The sequence below is a fragment of the Epargyreus clarus genome, unplaced genomic scaffold (genome assembly GCF_041222505.1).
Source record: "Epargyreus clarus isolate Ecla_fem2 unplaced genomic scaffold, WU_Ecla_fem_2.2 ptg000031l, whole genome shotgun sequence".
Taxonomy (NCBI): domain Eukaryota; kingdom Metazoa; phylum Arthropoda; class Insecta; order Lepidoptera; family Hesperiidae; genus Epargyreus; species Epargyreus clarus.
Genome location: NW_027332236.1, coordinates 253849 through 270453, shown reverse-complemented (window position 1 = coordinate 270453; position 16605 = coordinate 253849). Strand labels below are relative to the sequence as shown.

Genomic DNA, 16605 nt, shown 5'->3' with positions numbered 1-16605 from the left:
AAATCCATATAGGCCAGGGGAACTGAAACCGATAAAAGATTAGTTGCCACTCTTGAGAACTAAAATTGTCGCCTCATATAGAAGTCAGAGTAATTTCCATACCACTAGAATAGACTATAATTCCGTTTATTTGTATATCACACGAAATTTAGAAAACTAATAAAGTCTAAGAAAGTTTCAAAACTACATTATTCCTAATCGATATAGCCCATGTTTATCTATACGGTTTACCCTACTCTTCATTACTATTCAAAATATCATACAGAAGCGGACAAAACATTTACTGGCAAAGGCAGTTATATTATAGTTAACAACGAGCCTAATATTTGTGAATAAAGGGAACAACCTTTAGGAAATTTAAAGGAAAATCTTTAGGAGTAAAACCAATTGAATTTTACTTAAAGGACCCACTCTGCTTAGTTTATAGCTTCGTCAAAATCGATACAACTGTTTTAGAATGAAACCAAGAAATTAATATACCTAATCCTGCATTTAAGTCCTTCTTCACGATTTCCTTAATTTAGAATTTCCTGGACCGCAAGAAGTAACAAATCAATTTTAAACTAGCTACAAAATAAAACCAGGCTATCTACTATGCTACCAATTTATTCTTCTCTGACCTACTTTGGTCACATAGCACGAGAAGAGCCAGATCGTCAGATTATCCACCAAGGCTTATCAGAGCAGATACGATCTTCAGCAATAAAGAAAATGACGAAGAAAATATGCATCCTTTAAGAATTAGAGTCTCAGTTTCTTCCAACTAGCCATTGGGAGCTATCAATCTACCTATAAAGTAATTCGATCGACTTTTATTATCACAGAGCTGCGTTCACCGTTACATCGGATGTTTGCCGTCTCATTACTTTCAGAAAAACGAGCAATCACTGCTTCCGGACCAGTTTACTTCTTTTTATTCTATTGTAGACTCAAATGGGCATGCCAACTGATGTAAAGTGATATTTGCTGCAACCAGCTCTAAATATAATGAGTCCGTCTGATTTTTAAAAATGCATTGTTATTCTTGAAAGAAGTGAGAGCCTGAAAAACTTAAAATTTAAAAGTGATAGAACCTTTCGTGGTTCAACTCTCAAAACACCTCTACCACCCCCATTCTATACTGTATCCTTCTTATAACAGCAGTACAACACTTCTGTATTTTGGTTTCAAGGGAAAGCACGAAAACGAGGTCCAACTGAGTCCTTAGAGGTTGCAAAGTATCAATGCACTAGTGACCACTAATCATTATCCAGAACACAGCAGCGCATAAAATACTGGTATAAAGCAGATGTTCCCAAACAGTCGCACCTCAACTATCTCTGCAGCCTTAACGAAGACACAGTCTAGAGACACTAAGCCCGTTAGACTAGAAACCAATATCCCAGCAGGTGTTCAAAACGCCTAAACATCGGTACTACGGGCAGGTGTCGGAGTGGCGTGCGGCGTGTCGTGTCGAAACGCGGCCTAATGAAATCGCGTAATTAGAAATCGCGGCGCGATCGATTACATCGGCCGGCGCGCGCGTCACGCGCCGACGCGCGATCATATCGATTGTATCGTAAATCGTAATGTTACGTTTTTTAATCATTATTTATTGTTCTTGCGAATGGACATGCAGTTCGCGTTATGTTATGTGGTCACGACCGTCCGTAGACATTTGTAATCAACCTCAAATAAGAGTCCTACCGGAGGCCGACCGCTGATGCGCTGCGGTCCCTTGAAAACTAAGTTGAAACTCCTCGTATAAATGCCTTACCACATTCTTCAAACCAAAAAACAGCAGCCCTTAACGCTGTTGTTTGTTATAACCCAGAAATTGGTGTGGCGGTGATGCCTCCAAAGTCAAACCACGAAGGTTTCTACCACCTTCAAATTGTAACTTCAAGCTCGCCAACTTTTTTCAAATCAATTCCAAATTAAGATCAGATAAAAAAAAAATGCTGGTTGAACATTATTACTGAATGTTTTATTTTGTTTCTTACCTTACATTAAATGATTTTTACAATTCACGGACATTTCTCAAGATACTTTGTATAAAACAAGACAGCATGTAGAATTGATAGATTATATATAGGGCTATTTAGACGAAAAGCTTCATATCAGCTTCCTTGATTTAACTTCGAAATATTTAGGATTCTAGTAAAAACTAAAAATCCCAACACATTTCCATACTGATACTGTCAAAAGAAAAAGAGCCCGGTCAAATCTGTCGCCAACCTAACAAAACGGTCGACGAAATTGTTAACTACACAAAAGGCAATATTTCTATTAAGTTTTTGCTCACATTCTAACAATTTGGAGTAGGAACCTCGTCTTCGAGGTCTGCAGTCGTGGCGTGGTGTCCGCCGGGCGATGACCCGACGCCCGATTATGTAACGTTTCTATAGCGTTGACGCTCCGCCAATATTCTATTGTGTATACATATAACAAGTATGTAACCTATATCTATATGTCCTTGAATCAACTAATATAAGTCTGCAAAAATAGTCTCGGATTTCGGACGCCTTTTCGCATAGAATGGTGTGTTTGTATTGTGGCGCATCAATTTAATGTCGTTTAGATTTTAAAATGCAATAGAAATATGATGTCGTACAGATCACTTTCCACAAACCATTACCAATTTATTTAGCTTTTTCATAGATTAGTTACAGTCATCTGTTGTGGCATCCAATATTGTAATGACGACTACACAACAACAACCTTCAACACCACATCAGCCTTTAAAATAGCACTGCCGGACATAGGTCTCCTCTAAGGTGTGTTACAAAACTCGGTCCTCCGCTGCTCTGAGCCAACGAGTACCACCAGCCTTACTTACATCTACTACACATATACACATATCTACATAATACAAGTATGTTTAAAGTTATAAATAAAGACGAATTAATTTGAGGCATCAAAAGGTGGCATTCGCAAAAATTCAGCGCTTAGTACATTTTTCCGACGTTTGTTTAATTTCGCCGCACCTAATAAAAATTTTATCAGTGTCGCGAAAACCGATCTAACAAAGTGCCCCAGTAGCCTGAATTTGATAAGATTTCCTGTCTAACTTCCTGCTAAACACTGAGGCAAAAAATTGGCGAGTAATTTGCAAATGCCGGATATTTTGCGACTGCCAAATTACTAGTATATAGTTATCAATGACACGATTCGTTGAATATTATATTTCGATTAATATATACCTGTAAGTTGCACCTGCCTATATTAGTTAGGTCATTTTTAGGGTTCCATGGTTAAATGATAAAATGCATAAAACTTACAATTTTATTCTGGATTTGCACTTACAATTTTTTCGTTCGTTTGTTCGTATCAATAATATACCTATATGATTGGTGGTGATTTCAACAAGAAATATTAATTGTTGTTTATAAAATGCTGACTTCGGAACACTTTATTGTGCGTGAGCCCGCACGCACTTGACCGCTTTTTTCCAGTAGCGAATGGATACGCTATCCAAGTGATGCTAAGAGGCCACTCGTCCTCGGACACTCGGTCACCGTCCAGGATATTCCTCTACCCTTAAAGAATAAGTTGGAAACGAGTTAATGACCCCCCCGGTTCAATATAAACATCTGTAACTATAGTATCATAAGCATAAGTAAACTATATGAAATACTTCGCTATAAAACGGTCAGATACTCTCATGTCGAATGGCCACCATCATCGAGGGATAAATCGAGGATTGATTATCAACTCTCAATAGGATAAGACAAAATTTACTAAGTTATACAACCTTGTGTTGTATACCACGCCCTTCTCGACATCACTGTACCACTCAACATTGTTGTTAAGACACTAAATGCATAGTGTTGGCGATGCCCACCACTGAGCAAAACCATTAAATTTCCACTCCATATAACATAACCACACGTTTACCATCAGAGCAGTCGCCCACCGATTCATATCTTAACGACAACGGTAACAAGGCATTATCAGGTGAACCATAAAGCCGTCTAGACACCGGTAGTGCCCATAAATCTAATGAATTCAAACAAAATGGAGGAAGAGCCGACAAAAAACCGAAGGCCACAGTACACGTGTAAGTGTTATGTCCCATAATCGCCATACGAGGAAAATTCAGTCTTGACTTTAGATGTTTTTAATTTTAAGTGTTTGTTTGAAACGTGGTTTTATAGTAGTTTCTATGATTTTCGCACTAGTTTTTGCCGTCGACTGCTATCACGTATGATAGTATCTAATATCGAAGTGCGTGCCAAAAGTTATTGTCTCAGTTATTAATTTGGTGACGTTTTAAAAAAAAAATACCTTTTACCAATTCAAAACTATAGTACCTACTATGTAAAATATAAGTTTTAATGTAGAAATGTTTTCCCCAAATATTTAAAAAACTAGGATCTGCATACGAAAAAAACTAGAACATTTGGGTTTTAAAACGGGTCTTAGTATAAAAGCAAGAAACAAGAACCTCTGCTTCTTGTTTTATTTTTCGTGGGAATTTTAAAACATTTTTTAAAAATATAGAGTGATACACAACATCTGTTCAGGACGACGTAGGAGATAGGGGTCGCAATACCGGACCATCTAAGCAAAACCGGTATTTTCGGTACTGACCCTAGACAATCCCGGTATTCCGGTTTTTTCGATATTTCCGAGATTAAGATAAAGTTACTAATTTTTATTGAGCATTTTACTATGTAATGTTAATTTAGTGGTATTCCGAAGGAAAATAGGTCCTATTACTTAATACCAAGTTAATTACAGAAGTTTATGATTTATTAACGACCTTATGAGTTCCGAATTCATCAATAAATAAATTATATAAAAATATAATTATGTGGAAAGCTGGAAAAAAATATCTCTGTAGTCGTGCACTCTTGACAGAGTGGTCGTGGCATGATGATGACAACTGGTCAGTCATCCACAGGTGCCTTGAACAGTTGCTCTTGCGATCCTTCGCCACCGCCTTCTATGCTGGCCTTGCGGCAACACTCGACGAGGGAACATTGTGTGCTAGATTTTATGTGTGTGTTATGATTTTAGAGCGAGTACGCTTGTGTGCTATGATTTTAGAGCGAGAACGCTGAACAGACCTTATAAAATCTAAATCCAGCGGCGATCTGCCGCGTGACCTCTTTCCTTCTACCGTTCACTGAACTACAAGCCGTACTACTGAGTTCTCGTCCCTAAATATGTGGCCGAAATATTTTAGTAGACTAATCCAGATAATCGTAGATCCAGGGAATAGTATTTCTAGGGCATCAATTTTACGGCGATTGCATCCGAATCGTCTACGTCTCCGCAGCGTACAGAAAGATAGGAAAAACTAGGAGGAGTCGCCAATGCATCGCCTGCTTCGAAGGAGAGCTCTTTTTACACCCCTCTTGAAGAGCCCCATGTCATAGTCCTGAGGGAACACCTCAGGAGGAAGTTCATTCCACATTTTGCACGTACGCGGCAAAAATGAATGATCAAACCGAACCGTGGAGGACCGCCACGGGTGCAGTTGATGTGGATGGAACTACATCCTTCGGATTTAGTTCCTTCAGAGTATTCTTGATTTCAGACACAAGTCGGATTCTGCTTTCTTCCACGAATGTCCGAGAGGTGTCCGCACGGCCTGTGTACATAGCATCTCCCGTGCTATCATCTGCATAGCAATGAATGCCACCGGTTTGTAGCAGCAAATCATTGATATGCACAATAAAAAGCGTTGGAGATAATACAGACTCTTGGGGCACGCCAGCGTTGATGAGCTTCGTGTCTGAGCAGCACCCGTCAACTACGACCTTAATATGCCGCTCAGACAGAAAGCTGGCTGTCCATGTGCACAACCTCTCGGAAAGACCTTAAGATGGTAACTTCGCGAGCCCGAGCTTAGGGCCCTTCCCTATGCCAGACCCGGTCAAAGGCCTTAGCGATGTCCAGGCTTACGGCCAATGCCTCCCCGTTGCTCTCAACAGCTTGTGCCCAACGTTGAGTGAGGTACACAAGAAGATCACCAGCTGATCGGCCCTTTCGAAAACCATATTGGTCTGTCTTGGTGTTTTTTGATATGTTGCGGTTCCTCCAAATCTTATCAAGCCTATCGACAGCAGATCTTGTTAAAGCGAAGATCGTGTTGGCGGGTTGTTTTTTGAAGCCAATTGTCATAATTGTCATTGTTATAATATATTTATGAAAAGTATATAATCTTCCTCTAAATGTTTCTTTCATTGTGATACACCAGAAATATAGCATAAAACTATAGCTACTGCACTTCCTTGTCGACCCTTTTGTATGAAGTGTAATGAAAATAGAGTGGGCCCAGTGTCGTGGTCACTGTCCATTTTCCCAGACGCGATTACATATGGTAGGCAACATGTCAACCTCGAGTTCATCCATTGATCGAAACACTTCAATAGGAATATCATCTGTGTCAATTGCTTTGTCGCGTTTTAATAAATTAAATAGCAGCGCGTACTTCATCTTTGAATATACATAGATGGTTCTTATTGTATATTATTTTTTGGCATATGTTGTGTGTAAGGTTGCACTATTAGAGAAAAGTGCAGTATTTTTGCCATACTTTGACGATTTCCTTAATTTCGGTAACAATCACACCATCAGAATCCTTAATAGCCCATGTTCTGGATTTAAATTGATGGGTTATATATCGGATTTTTTAAAGAGATCTTTTATTTCAAATCGATCAGAGTGTCCTTCTAACTCTACGATGATGTTTTTAAGATGAGTATTAAGATTTCTTCTGCATCCAGCTTGTATTTGTGCGTTCAGTTGATTTAGGTTCTGAATAGACGAACCTTTTCTTTAGCTCTCCGACGAAGTTATACAATACGCCAAGTCTCACCTGACATCCAATGCTGATGTTTGTTGATTTTCATAGGTTGTGTCGATTGTAACGCTTGTTTAATATGGACTTTTGCATTGTGCCAGAGTCCATTGGAGTCAATTTGTATGACTTTAACTTTATTTTGTTTTATTTTACTAAAAACCGAAAATACCGAATATCCCGGTTTTTGTAAAATTAAAACCGGTATTAATAAGACCTAAATTTGGTCCGGTATCCCGGTATTTTCGAAATCTCGAATACCGGATTGCGACCCCTAGTAGGAGACTCCCAGAAGGTCATGTCCTGGGAAAACAGGAATGTTGGTAACTCTATATTAATGCAAAACAAGCTAACCTATGAGACAACTCGAAAGGCGCGACGCGACAATTTCCTAGCGAGCTATTAGAAGAATGAGACTTCGAGAATAATTTCCTCCAACAGACGATCGGAAACATTTTACAATAGCTGTTTTCAACCTGCCCCGACATGACCTTTGACATTACAAAGCTTGCTAATGTGGACATATTGTACACAGAATTTATTATGCGACCATAAAGGTGGTACCAATCCGAAAACGGACCGTTTTAAAGGTAGAAACCTTCGTGTTAGGCAATTACCTGAGCAAGAACCATAAAATTTCAAAAATGAACTCGTTTTATGATGTAGGCATCTATTAAGGGTACATAACATCTCTGTATATGCCTAAGGGAGGTTAAATAGGTTTTAAAAATCTTAAAATTTTAAAGGAACATTAGTATTTTGGCTTTCTGGTTAAAATACATAATTAAAGACCTCTTGGTAGTAAAATACCAGTTGAGTGTCTGTAGTACATTATGTCGCAGGTAATATCCAATTAATTATAAAAACATTGTGTTAATTATAACATCACACCTACATTTAACCTACCATTGACATTCCAATGACATTATGAAAGGTAGGAGATAACAAGAGGATCTTAGGGTCACTCAAAGGTGGCCTGAAAAATTATAAATACTTATTATTATATTAAAAATGTTTAACATTGTAAACTAAACAAAAAATACGTAACAGTAAGCTGGTATTTGCACATCATTTACTCAGCTGTGAATTCCAATCCTTTGTCTGAAGACTTTGAAGCAATGTCATTGTACTTCACTGCATAGTCTCTTCAATGATAATGTTGACATGTAGTACACCGCCAGTCGTCAGCCTTGTGTCACGTATATTCAGAGCTAAAAACCTCGAATTCAAATAATTTAAAACAATATCCAACCTACTTATAGCGCCCCCTACCGGTAAATGTCATTATCGTTTTTCGTGCAGCCTGTGTACATTTATGATTTTTCAAAATAAGAAATAAAATAAGTAATTTATCGTAAAAATTGTTAATTTATAACAAATATTTCAATTAATAATTTATAAAAGACGTAGGTGTGATATATTGTGCAGAAAAGTTACAATGGAAAATAAGGAATTTTGACGAAATTATTCTGAAGACTTGTACTAGGCGGCCATTACGAATGCAGTCGCAAATTGAAAATGTATTATTTTCATTTATTAAAGATAAGATGATAATCTTATATATTAATGAGGAATGACAAGGTAAATTTTTACATATATATTTTTCCAAGCAAAGGATTTTTAGATTACCATATTGTTCTGTAGCAAGGAATTTGACGTCTTATGTTCATTAACTAAGCTTTTCACCTATTTAGGTGATCTCGCTTATTTAAATCCTTATATAAATCTCGCTTATATAAAGCTATGAACATAGAAATAAGGTGCTATTTAGCCCCGTGCATGGGTACTAACCCGTTTATACTGAGTATTTACTCACATAAAAGAATCTACTATTGAGTAGAATATACCTAATAGGTATTCACCCGTTCAAATAAGGTTATGACCCTTACATATTGGATATTTACCTACATTACAAGAAATAGGGTGCTATTTAGCCCCATTCATGGGTACTAACCTGTTTATATTGAGTATTTACTCACATAAAATAATCTACTATTGAGTAGAATATACCTAATGGATATTCATCCGTTCAAATAAGGGACCCTTACATATTGGATATTTACCTATATAACAACTATAATAAGATACTACTATTAAGTAGACGGATACAACGGATATTCACCCATTCTAATAGGGTATGATGTCCTTCACATCGGGTAAATAACCCATATAACAAAATACTAATAATCAGTAGATAGACACAACTATTACCATCGATTGGGTGTAATGATTTTAATCAATGAACATTTTATTGAAGAATCATTCAGATTAATAATGTACATGATACAGGATATAGAGATGACAATTTATATCCTTTTGTAATACTCTAGAAGAACCTAAATTTGGTTTAACCATTCATAAGAATTTGGTATCTAGGTAGATCAGCATATTAAAGAGTAATTTACTAAAGGAACTATCTATCTATCTAGATGGTGATAGATAGACTAAAGGAAAAAATAGTTTAAAGGAAGAACACTAGCCTCTAGGAAACTGTGGGACAAGCACAAGTCGCAGTTACTATTGTAGCTGTAAAGAGTCAAAAGCCATGCCACATCAGGCGAATGCTTACTGCTCTCGAGCATTTGACATGATTGTTTCTTAATAATTTTAAATTATTTGCCTTTATAAAGATAATTTGCTATCAATTATCTTATTACTGGTGCTGGTCATTTATTATGTATAATAAATAATAAGAAGAAATTTCATAGTACAAGTACTGGAACAAATGATCGGAAAAATGGTTTAAGAAACAATGATTGTTCAATTCATATATATATATAGTACAATATTTTATAATAACAAATATAACGAAGATATTTACACTTCATCCTATGATAAACTTCATCCAAAAGTTTGAGATACTCATACCAAATAGGGTCATTATCTGACTTACAACAAGCCTCATGCACAAATACCTGTATCACAGAAAGGCTTGATCGAAGTTTCCTTTGGAATAAATCTTCAATCACAACAGATTTTTAGGTGAGTGGTTAATAATGTGGTCGATTATAATTATAATTTTAAAGACCAGTTGTAACAAATAACTATTGACCCAAGTTTTGCAAGTGGTTAGCTTTAAGAGTCTATTTGTATAAACACTTAAACTCATTATTCTCAAGGAATGAAGATTTTTTTTTTTCAAAATATACTCGGTATGTGTGTAGAAAGACTTCTCACATCAGTGGTAACATATTGTTTACTCTTAACCAATTTTTTACAATATTTTTACTTTACCAACACCTGATGATGGTGATGTTGGTTTATATTGAATATCTTGGTCTTAATCTTGAGCTTTAAATAAAGCCTGGCATTCCACTCACTACTTACTATTGTTTTCAAGAATGCATATTTGGATACTAATTCATGATTACCTTAAACAGTGTTTACATGTCTATGGTTAAATGGAAATTCTATGCATTTCAAGTTCTTTCCTTTGGTTTGAGCAGAATACTATATTTATGTTTTTACTAACCTTTTAAAAGATACAAGACCATACATAACTGATTAAGATCTAGGGACATTGTGTCAGTTATATATTTATATAACATAGTTCCTATTTAAATGTCATAATATTGGACAAGGAACAATAACGACACTTAGTAATTTAGGATCATAGGCATAATAAGCTATATCATTCTTTAGGATTTATTGGTTACTTAAAAGATAGTTTGATAATTGGAAATAATACAACTGTTAAGGTTGTTCATTGTATTATACAAGGAATAAATAAATAAAAAATCAAATTGCTTTACCATTAGATAAAAGATTAAAAATCAACACAAGGGTGAAATAAAAAGAAAAAAAAAAAAAAATTATATATATATATATATATATATATAATAATAATATTAAAAAATAAAAATTATAATAAATGCAAAGATATGTATATATATATAACAATTTTAAAAATGTTTATCAAAATACTATCCCTCTTACAGATAGATATAATTACAGGTGGTAGTTGTCATATTATTTTTATTATCGGGACACAATCAGTTATGACTTATGTAACATATGGTCATTATTCTCGGTATTTTTGTTATTTGATTTAAATAACAAATCCGATCAACTATTTTAAGTTAAATGCAGCGTTACTTGTGCTTAAAGATATTTTTTCAATAATCATCTTCAACACGGTGAAACCCTAATACGTGTAGGCAACTCCACAGTTATTTCATATAGAAACAGCATGGTGTTTAATACCCACATTTAACCGTAATATCAAGGCACATATTGGATTTATTGAATACCCAAAAAATGTTTTTATTTCCCTAATACATTCAATAATTTCAGAATGAATTTGCTATCACTAAATCAAGATTATACATTGCGAATTAACACTTTGAAGGTTTTTAAATAGATTTATTTACTAGGAAACCTACAAGAAGTATGACTTACATGTCATGACTAAGGTTATACTATTTAAATGGAAATATTCATTTTATTTGTAATGAAATAATTGTTGTTAAAGATTATCTCTGAACGGTTGGGGAGTTTGTGGTAGTATCAGACTGGTCCAGACAGTCCTAAAAAATAGTATTTAAAAAAAAAAAAAAAAAAATAAATAAACCTTTCGTTTTGGAAGGGTTGCATTTTGGGTCTCATATGAATTTAAAAAAAAAAAAAAAAAAAGATCTAGATCCATTTGTTTTTCGTCAACGCTTTACCCTGTATGTTACTTGCTTCCTCGAGGAGCGTTTCGTTTCTATACACGAATTTCAAGATTTTGTTGCTCTACAAGCAATGTTAGACGCAATAATGAAAACTTGATGCTGGTGCTTATAATATTTTGGCCTAAACAGTGTAAATAACTAGATCTATCTGTAGACTGGTTACAATATTCTTTTCATTTTGATATATATATATCTAGAATTATTTTTGTTCTTAAAATGCATATTTAGGTTTTCTATCCTCCATATCCCAAGTATGCTATTAGTTGGGATAGTTACATCTGATGTATAAATATTTTTAGCGAGTTAAGTGTAAAATATTATATATTATTTAGTGGAGATGAAGAATAAATACTATTTACTTTTTTTGGTTATTGTAATTACTCATATAGTAAAAAGAGAAAAAAAAAAAAAAAACAATAATAATATATGAGTAATATATATATATATAAGTAATATATAAAAACAATAGATATCGTATATATTATGACGTTCACTTGGTGTAAGCCCGTGAATGCCATTATTACTACCGATTCTGAGTCGAGACTTCTAAAAAGTATACATAAACATAATAATAACATTATTGTATATTAACCAAATTGCGTGGCAGAAGATATTGTATATTAAATTGCCACATGAATTTAAACCTTACTATAACCAGTGTTCAAACAATCTAGTATTACCATTATTTCATAGTAATCATAGTATTTGTCCAGCACATCCTTAATAAAATTACCTAGATAGGCCTAGTAACACTTGAGAGTTACAAGAATAAGTTTATTTCTTTTATGTAATCTTATAATACAGTGACCTCCCAGACGACAGTTTCTAGATTTTACCAACCACGGAGGATGATGGCATTGATATATCATTTTTTACAATACATACCATTAGAGAGCACGCTTTACCACGCTGCTACGCTGACGTCTAAACATATGAGTGTCAGTTAAGACCCTCTTAGAAGGATAGCTGAATGGATCAGATCTAAGTTCAATTTTGTAGTAGAGACGTTACATCAAACGTATACTTGATAACTGTAATTAATATTTAAATAGATATATTAAATTAGGAATTTTAAAAATAATAGGATTTAAATGTTTTTGTATCTTGTTTAATAGGCTCGTTATTTTACAAATCTCTAAACATCTACATGTCAACATTATCATTGAAGAGACTATGCAGTGAAGTACAATTAGAAATTAAACGAACTTACCTAAGTGAAGTTCCAATTTCAATTGTACGAACTGCATAGTCTCGAAATGATATTATAACCCACCCACCCATACTTATATACGATAAGTATTACCCATAATATCATCTATGTTGTAAAATAATCAAGCTAATGAACTTACATCTTGACCCCAGGATCTCTAAACTTAATGACATTTACCGGTAGGGGGCGCTATAAGTAGGTTGGATATTGTTTTAAATTATTTGAATTCGAGGTTTTTAGCTCTGAATATACGTGACACAAGGCTGACGACTGGCGGTGTACTACATGTCAACATTATCATTTCGAGACTATGCAGTTCGTACAATTGAAATTGGAACTTCACTTAGGTAAGTTCGTTTAATTTCTAATTATCAACTGTCTGCTCTCTGTGTGAAAGACTTACAAGTGTTTTCATTATAACACGTATGGTATTCGCCAGAATTGTTATATAACACAAAAGATTATTATTTTCTACTAACTATTAAAATTTCATTTTTTTTAATAATAATGCCCTGGGGGAGCAGCTACGATCCTCCCGCACACCTGGTGTTTACGACGGCATGCGACACATGCCGCCGTCCTTCCCGGGGTTGCTTGCCGGACGGTTCGAGCTCCCACTGTTGCCGTCGGCAACCCCGGAAACCCCCTTTTAGTCGCCTCTTACGACAGGCAGGGGATACTGTAGCCCTATTCTAGTCCCGGAACTACAGAGATAAAGATTAATGCTTCTATGGGCGGCCACAAATGGAAGGGTCCTACCACCATCGAAATCAGTATCACATTGCAATAGTCTGCTAACTTTGGGTAGAGGCCTATCATCTTTAAATAGCGTGGAACAGTTGTTTCGGTAAAAGGACGAAGACGCCGGCTGACCTATCCATCTGACCTATCCAACCATATTAGACCTCAAGAATGCCACCGCATCTGAAATCGGCTTCAACCCTGTAAAACCACTTTTCTACGTGGAGGTGGTTATAGGCGGCAAAGACCAAACCAAAACGAACCTAAAAAGTTACAAAATTAAAAATGTCTTATATTTTTATGTTGTGCAAATAAGGACACCGAATTCACACCTATGTTTGTCAACCATATAGGTAACACAAATGTTAGACGCTATCCGCTGGTTACTATCACGCACGGTTTCAATTGAATTTTGGGCATAGACAGTTATAGTATATTTCCACAAATGCTATATATGTGTTCGTTCGTACGTTGACCCTATTACCTCCGAACGGGTACCTGTCTATTTGTTTCGTACTTTTTGTTTCCAACGGCCCCGTGCAGGCAGATTGAGCTGAATTTCAGAATTGCGTCGAGTTCGCTACGGGACGAGTGGGGATCGCTTCATGTTTGGCAAATAGTTTTGTTGATAGTTTGGCCATAAACATATATACGGTGTCAGCAAAAACCGTATCGTGTTTCTTTATATAAATTTAATGTGGCGAACGGCCATGCAGTCCACTTTTTTTTTATAATATAGGAGTAGCAGACGAGCATGCAGTCCACCTGATGGTAAGTGGCTACTGCCGCCTGTTATCAACCCCAGATAGGATTAGATATTCCTACCTGAAGTCGGCCACAGATGCGCTGGGCTGGAACGCCTCGGAAAAGTCTGTCTCCCTTACCACACCCTTCAAACCGGAACACAGTAACGCCTAACACTGCTGTTATAAGGCAGAAATAGGTGTGGCGGTGGTGCCACCGGAGTCGAACCACACAAGGGTTCTACCACCTTCAAACCACTTGATAGTTGGTCGCTGCCGTGCGTGGATATCTATAATCAAGACAAATTAGAACCGGGGGCCACCCTAAAGTGCATAACAGAAGTGTTGCTGGCACTGAGGACCTAGTTATAATGACTCTATGAGAATCTGTCGTAGCTACATTTTCCTTCAGGATAAAACAGCACTGAACCGAACTGTTTTACTATTGATACGAGTATTAAATAAAATTAAATCAAAAATTTTACTCCAATGAAAATACTAAACTGTTATCATGTACAATCGCAAAGTGAATTACTAAAGAACCACGTTAAAAACGGAGGCTATATTTTGAACACCTTAGGCAGAACTAATTCTACATAAACTTGTAAGACCGATAGCATCTTAAAGGTCTAAAAATTGGAACAGAAAGCGAGGACGGGTGATTAACTACTTCCTGCGAGCGATCAGAAGCCTGGCCTAGACAGACTGAGCCACTCGCGAAAGTTAATTCGGCCTTTAGGTACACGCCCCAGCTAGGGTTGCCTCCCGTACTATTATTTTAATGTATTTTAATCAAACATACTACTTTTATAGAAAAGAAATATTTTATAGTAGGTACCACAAATTCGGATTAATAAGGATGTAGTGGTACACTCCTATTGCTTTATTAGCAATGGTTTCAAAAAATAAAGGTCATCATACAAATGTAGCCTTAGTCAATTTTAAGTAAATCGGTAAATATAAATGTGTACAATATTTTTTTCTAAAATCCTACTATGTTTTGGCAATCTTTTTAAAATAAATAAATAATACTTTAAAAAAGGTGGCAACCCCAGTCACAGCTCACCCGTGGGGTAAATCGAATATCCGGTGATTTTATTCAGTTTGAATAAAAGAACTTTGAAGCAATGGAAAATACTGCGCTATTCGATATTACCGGTAAACTGCCGAAACTTTCACAACTTTACGTTTCATTTTTTACGCCGAAAGCCAATTTATAGCCTGCCTGTATTTTTTATTTATTTATTAAAATCCCAAAGTGATTGACAGTAAACAATACAATTTTTATATTAAGAACAGTGAACTTACTGACAAATAGGAACATGAAGTTAAACAAAAGGAAATGTAATGAATTACTTTCAATAACTTCCGAATCGCTATTTGGCAGAGTTCGACGAACCGTCGAATATGTCAAACAATGAACAAATGATATAGTACGATGATTAACATTCGGTACCTACCACACCTACAAATGTATTAGAATGCCGAATAAATCGATTAAACAAAATTAATTTATTCAAAATTCAACAGTAGGTCTATCATTTGATAGTCCTACTTTTTTATTTTGAGTTTTTGTGTATTTGCACAATAGACATGTACCAAATTCATAACTAAAATAAGTAGTAGGCTAGGTACTTAAGAAACAAATATAAGAAGTTATTATTAGCACCAATAAATATGATTTCATAATATACTTTGTCTTTTATAAATATCTTCTATGATATCATATTCCTTTACAGTCAAGGGTACTTTGTAATGTAATACATGTAAGTTAAAGTAGCGGAAAAAATCTAAGATAATTTTGTTTCTCATATTTATATTAACTACAAAACCATCAAATAATATCAATAAATATAATCGTTTTAAAATAGACTATGAAATCTATTAAAAATACCAAACCTACATGGTTATTCGTTAGTAAAACACCCATAAATGAAGAATTAAGTATAGGTATTGATAATCTATAGAAGATTCTCACAATACACGATTATGTATAGAAGGAGGACGGTATCGAAATCGATTTAAATATAAATGCAAATTACTCTAGAATTGTATCACATACCGATTCAGGGACTATCAAGTTGCAATTTAGACTAATGTCACAGACAATATAATAATACAATGAATGTTGATGTTCTAAAATGCACTCTAAAATCTATTATTAAATCCATTAAAATCCTTAAACATTTTAGTGATCATTATAGTGATTAAATATACAATTTACATTTGTTTTATGTGTTTATCTTTTATATTTATGAATAAATCGTCAAAAAGTATAACGGTAATAATGCTCGAAGAAGGTAGAGTACTACGTGGGTCGACGTCGGAGGCAACCACCGCCACTGACTTTTCTGTCTAACAACAGTAGTGTTAAGCGGTGTTGAGTTTAGTTTTGAAGGGTATATAAGTATTCAACATTAATTCGAGGCCTTCCTACTTAGCTCTCAG

General features: G+C 35.2%; 1 protein-coding gene across 2 annotated transcripts in view; it reads right to left on the bottom strand.

Moving 5' to 3' along the window:
* The window catches only part of Pur-alpha (Purine-rich binding protein-alpha), a 63044-nt gene that overhangs the window by 28389 nt on the left and 18050 nt on the right, over positions 1 to 16605 (bottom strand). The window lies entirely within an intron of this gene.